General features: G+C 35.9%; 1 non-coding gene across 1 annotated transcript; it reads right to left on the reverse strand.

Annotated features, from left to right (window-relative positions):
• Window positions 1-5508: 5508 nt before the first annotated feature.
• Window positions 5509-5581, reverse strand: Trnat-ugu (transfer RNA threonine (anticodon UGU)). The gene has a single exon. It is a non-coding gene; the product is annotated as a tRNA-Thr (tRNA).
• Window positions 5582-6124: the final 543 nt, after the last annotated feature.

The following is a 6124-nucleotide window of genomic DNA, read 5'->3' on the forward strand; positions in this document are numbered from 1 at the left end:
CAATAATATTGACTCTAAACATATATATATAAAAATAATAATGAAAATAGTTGTCACTTAATGTTTATTAAGCAACTTCCTGAAAATGCATGATTTCATTTCAAATCTATTAAAAAAAAAAAAAAAAAAAAAAAAAAAAAAAAAATGGTATAATAATTAACAAAATCTAGACTATTTATCGAACCATACCCGTTATATACAGATGTATAGAGAAGACATTTCCATCCTTATCATAACCAACGAAATATAATACAACTTACGGACATGTTGTTAATCGACAATTTTCCCGATATAATGTATGGGAAAGAATAATTTCAACACTCGGCTCGCCATAGCTGAATCACTCTCCCTAACAAACTGTGTGTTTTCAATAAGGCCTTAATAGTTATTTTTACCACGCTGTGAAATCAAGATATTATGTTGACAATATCCTGGCCACTTGACATGCCTGACTCGACAAGATGGCCCAAACACATTGGGCCACAACATGGGAGGCCATAAGCAGTATAGCTCTCAACCTATGGGCCACGATGAGGTGGCTTCTGACAAAGGTTTATGGAGGTTGTTGTAGTTTTGGTTGCACGAGAAAGGAGGCTCCTAAATGTATTTCTTTATCAGTTCATTGTCCCATATATAGATACGATGCAACATTTTACTGTTGGCTTTGTCAACTACTCGCTCTAGTAACAGGGGTAAACATTACTTATACATTGAAACTTAAATAAAATCAGAGTGTCTGATTTCAGAGTAATCCTAATATATAAAAGGCCATGTGCGCTCTTCTCTCTCTCTCTCTCTGTCTGTCCGCAAAATATTTTCGCCGGACATCACATCAGAATCTACAGCGATATATCGAGAACTTTTTACGGACTTTTATTGAAAATAATATGTTAGATGTTTTAAATGTATAACCACAATTTTATTCAAAGAAGAAAATAAAAAATAAAGGCGTATTCGAATGTAGAGAAACAGTATTATTTATGCAACCGGAAAAGTATTTAAACCTGGGACAAGGACGCATTTAACAATGACGTCGCTTATTGTTTACACTAAAAAAAAAGAAACTGATGACGTCTTCTTCCGAGTTTAGAATAAAAAGAAATGAACTATTTCAATTTCATTCAAATATGATTTAGAGCTATGTACGCTATGAAATGTATACAATACGATTTTCTCGGCATAACTTAAAAAAATTATTTTATCTATTTGGATTCTAGATCTAGAGATTCTAGATCTAGATATTGATCTAGATCTAGATATTCTAGATCATCTAGATCTAGAGATTCTAGATCATATAGATCTAGAGATTCTAGATCTAGATCTAGATGATCTATAAAGCTACGTTGTCGGGTGCCCGACAGGGCACTTCCCGGAGCCGCAGGCGCTTCAAATTTGGCAGGATCTTGCCTTGGGGCGACAGAACACGGGGGCCGGTTGGCCGAAAAGTCTACGATGAGGGGGTCAAAACTGACCTCGACTGACCGGCGCCTTATATGGGCGAATTAATTAACCATTCAAATTCTCAATGTTTTCGAAAGCCTAAGCGAAGCTGGGCAGCATGCGTAGTATTGTAATAATTGACGCTTTCTACTATCACACATAATGTATTCATATCATGAGATAAGATAACATATTATTAACATCAATTCTCACACATTTCAACTATTCAACTTAAATACAATGACATACAATAGTGGCATTTGACTTCTACAAACTAGCCAACAGTATTCACACTATTGTATTATGGACGAACTTTTGGCATAAACATTCGGATTTAGCGAGCTATCCAACATACACACACATAAACAGAAAGACAGAAGTGGCTTCATACACTTGCACATAATATTTTATGTTGTTGTCCCATTTTTTTTATACTTTTATTTGCAATAAAACAAACTACAACGCATTCAACAGTAACAAGAGTTATTGACAATAATTTGCATCATGTCCAATATGTGATGGTTGATATATAAAAGAGCTAGGGGGGGGGGGGATAATTGTAGGAGTTAAGTAAAAAAAAAATAGTACAGATTACAAAGGGTCTGAGGTAACTTTAAATTTGAAAAAAAAAGGAAGATGACTCTTCCCGTATCGTATAATAAAATATTAGGACCACCATGCTTAGTGGCTTACATCTTAGATGCCTAGAATTCGTGAAGGGTGGTGACAGTAGCGTAGCAAGGGGGGGGGGGGGGGTGGGGGGGACATATGTCCCCGGGCGCCGACCTTAGGGGCGCCAAAATGGGTTGGAAAAATAAATTGAAAGGTTGAGGGGGGGGGGGGTGCAAATAGAAAAGTGGGTGGTGAGTATATAAACAAATGACAAAAAGGGAGGTGACTCTTCCGGTATCATATAATAAAATATTAGGAACACTAGGCTTAGTGGTTTACATCTTAGATGCCTAGAGTTCGTAAAGGGTGTTGTGTATATAATTAAATGATGTGTACCAGAACATTAGCAACCATCCTGATGGCACACCGCCTTGAAGTGGTGGGATGGCTTGTGTGCCCCAGCGACCCCCAGAGCTATGCCGGCGGGAGCCTAGTGCTCCTGGCAGGTCTAACCAAGTCGGACAGATCTGCGTGGGTAGGGGCCAGACCAAACGTTGTGCCCTGGTCCTCCAGGTTGGGGGTCTTAGATGAAATGTGTTTTTATAGGAATCGAGATATGAATAACTGTAAGCTGAGAGTATCAGGTAGATCGGATAGTTGAATCGTGTTTTGAGTAATCGTGAGTTTAGTAATAGTCTTTTGTAAATATCGAGTAGTCAAGTTCATCGTTGAGAAAAAAATTTCGAAATTATTGTTTGCAGTTCGAGAAAAGAAGGAAGGGTACATATAGGTAACATAGTGTTGTCGCTAGAGTAGTGGACTAAACATAACATATTACCTCACATAAGTTTATCTTTTAGATGTGTACATTATAGGAGACATTTTACTATGGAAAATAATACATTTAAATGAAAACGAAATGAAATATAATGTGTATATAACTTTTTTGTTTTTGTTTATTAAGCAGTGTTGTTTTGAATAATAGTTAGTTCAGTGATATATAAAAGATATATAAAACATAAGAGCCGTAATAGCAAATATAATATTATTTTATTAAGTCCAAATATACGCATACAACTTTGTTATTGTTTATTGTGATATCAACTTCATCTATTCCGTAGATTTGAATGTTACCTGTACCTGTGATTGATTAAATTAGAGTGGTTTTAACCTGGGTATATAAGGGAATAGGAGATAAATGACAGCCATGTCTGACGGTTCTTTTACATTACAGACAACATATCACATAATACTTTTTGCAAGTGTTTAAATTTCATTGGAAATAAAGTTGTATTTTATTTATTTTATTTTTGTTAACGTTAAATATATGTATTGTATTTTTACTGTAAAAGCTGAATATGTATGCTGCATATATGAACGACAGTGACCCATTAGGTTCAGTATAATAATGGTATCTTAATGACTCATTATACCTCGGCGCCCAACTAAAACTATATACCTACTTAGAATAAAGTAAACTAACTATAATTTTAATTTGATTTATGTCCCTAATGCAAGGGATCCAGAAATACTCCGTAAATGAATAATTGTCTGTATGCTAATGCGTACTTTAACAATACTAAAAGAATGATTATTATAATAAAGTTAATGTTTCTAGTCTCTAAGTGAAAATAAGATGCAATATTTATTTTAAATACATCTAGTGTTAGTAGACATGTTATATTACATAGCAGTCGTATAAGTATTTGTAAAAAGTCGCACAAAAAATTAATGTGTATTTTGGTTTTCTGATTTTGGATTTGTAATTGTTTTAATATATTTGATTTGGTTATTTCCCTTACAATTAAACTTTTTTTTTTCTAACAACAGGAAAGTGATAATATATTCGGTATTAACCCGAGCCTTTCTTAAATTAAACGCATCATAGTATGTCGAATTACAATAAGACTTTCTTTCCGGGGTGGGGGCGAACACTGTTAAACGTATATACTTTTTATATACATTATCTTTCGTTCGGGAGCTGTAGATGTTTTTCGGCCCGGGGAAGGGGGGGGGGGGGGGTGGGGGGAAGGGGGTGGGGAGATCCTCCCCGAAGATATGCCTGAAAGGAGCTACGTGTGTATCGCCTTTGACAATTCATCGAATATGAGGCTAACGGTGATGTGTTAGTTGTTACGTTGAGAGTTTGACATTAGAAGTTATAGAAATATGAAAAGGCTTTGTTATGATTATCATGATAAAAAAAAATTGGAGTGATCTCCCCTAAACTTTATCGAGTATTCTTATATAACAATATGGGGGATGGCAACGCGGGATATAGACATGATTTTTAATTACTTATACTTTTAAAAATAGAATAGAATCTCGTAGAAAAAAGAATTGCGGACCAAGCGAACGCCAAACAAAATGTGTATAAAAGTTTAGAATATTGTTAGTAGGCCTACTTTATAAATCCACATGCGTTTTTTGATAAATCGAAAAATAGCGTAAATTACTTCTTCCGGTCAACGGAAATTACTCAAAATTTGACAGAAGGCAGTAATTACATCTTTTACTTGCATGTGAAATTTCATTTATCAATCTGAGATAGTAACTAGTTATAGGCAAGTCACGAGATTTTTGGTTGTGCTTCTTCCAGACCTTTTTTTCTCCGGGGGGGGGGGGGGCACTTGAAATTTTCGGGGGTGCGGTAGACTTTCTTCGGGGGGGGGGGGGGGGGCGGACACTGTTAAAAGTATATATTTTCTATATAAATTATATACATTTCATTTCGTTCGGGGGGGGGGGGGCGGTAGAAGCCCCCCCCCCCCCCCCCCCCGAAAAGATGCCTGGAAGAAACTCTGATGTTTGGTGTCGCTATATTATCACAAGGATGACCATCTCTTACACCCCCATTGAGGTAGTGTTACATTTGTGTCATACTCTTGTTTTTAATTGTAATTGTTTGTAAACAGCATCTAACGTTCATTTGTTATTTACATTTTTTGCAATCAAAATTTACTTTACCTAAAAATAATATGTACTTTTTAAAGTCATTCTTGAAGAATGAGAAACAATTGAATCATATAACAAACTACTTTTAAAATTTTAAATATGTTTGCACCAAATTCTACTCTGTACCTGCCTCTATGATTATCTATGAATATAACAATTATTCAATGTATATAGTGTATCATAAATTACACGACAAACAGCTATTATTCTAGCTTTATGGAAACCCGTTGGATTGTGTTATTTTACCTAGCGCTTTTTCAACGGCGTCAAAAAAAAAATTGCCCCGTGTTATTAGTGCGTTCTGTGACTAGAATTTCACATGGACGACTCATCATATGGGACTAATTACTACATCTATAAAACCAACATTTTGCGACCAGTGAGCCAGATACTATCAAAAATATTCCCAAAAAATGTAAACAATGTAAGCCTGTAGACTAGCGTACAAACTAGTAGTGGTAAAAATAAAAAAAAAATAAAAAAGCCGCTTTAAAAAAATGTAGCCCCCAGTGAGGATTGAACTCACGACCCCTGGTTTACAAGACCAGTGCTCTAGCCACTGAGCTATGGAGGCTTATAATGATATTTGTTTTCTAAATATCTTATATTTAAATATTAAATACTCTTTCCTTCTGTTCGAGGATCGATCACAACCAAACTGCTCGGCGAGGGAAAATGTTGAAATAGCAAAGGCAGTGGGGGGGGGGGGGGGGGAGGTAGATGTGTGGTGCAATGCACGAAGAGATTTAACGCTAGCGCTAAAAAAAAAGTACACAGGTTTATAAAAAAAAAAAAAACATGCAAGCCAACACATTCGTACGAATAGTTTAGCATTCTAGATATTATATTGTCCTAGCGTACCCGTCCCGGCTGCTGCGATCAAGTCCAACACAATGTAAAAAACTATCCGGCAACATACTCTGAAAAAAAATGCTTTATCGCGGAAATCTCCCAAATAGTAATGTCAACGACTTCCCAAAGTTTCATGGCGATTGGATGAAAGGTGTAGTTTAAACAGATTTTTTTTTTATTTATGCATTGATAGATATCCCCTCCCCCCCCCCCCCCCCCCCCTCCCAAAAAAAAAAGATGCCTAGACGAAACTGTGGATAGATTC

Source organism: Physella acuta, unplaced genomic scaffold, assembly GCF_028476545.2.
Source record: "Physella acuta isolate Inbredline_101_S28 unplaced genomic scaffold, ASM2847654v3 ptg000882l, whole genome shotgun sequence".
Classification (NCBI taxonomy): Eukaryota; Metazoa; Mollusca; class Gastropoda; family Physidae; genus Physella; species Physella acuta.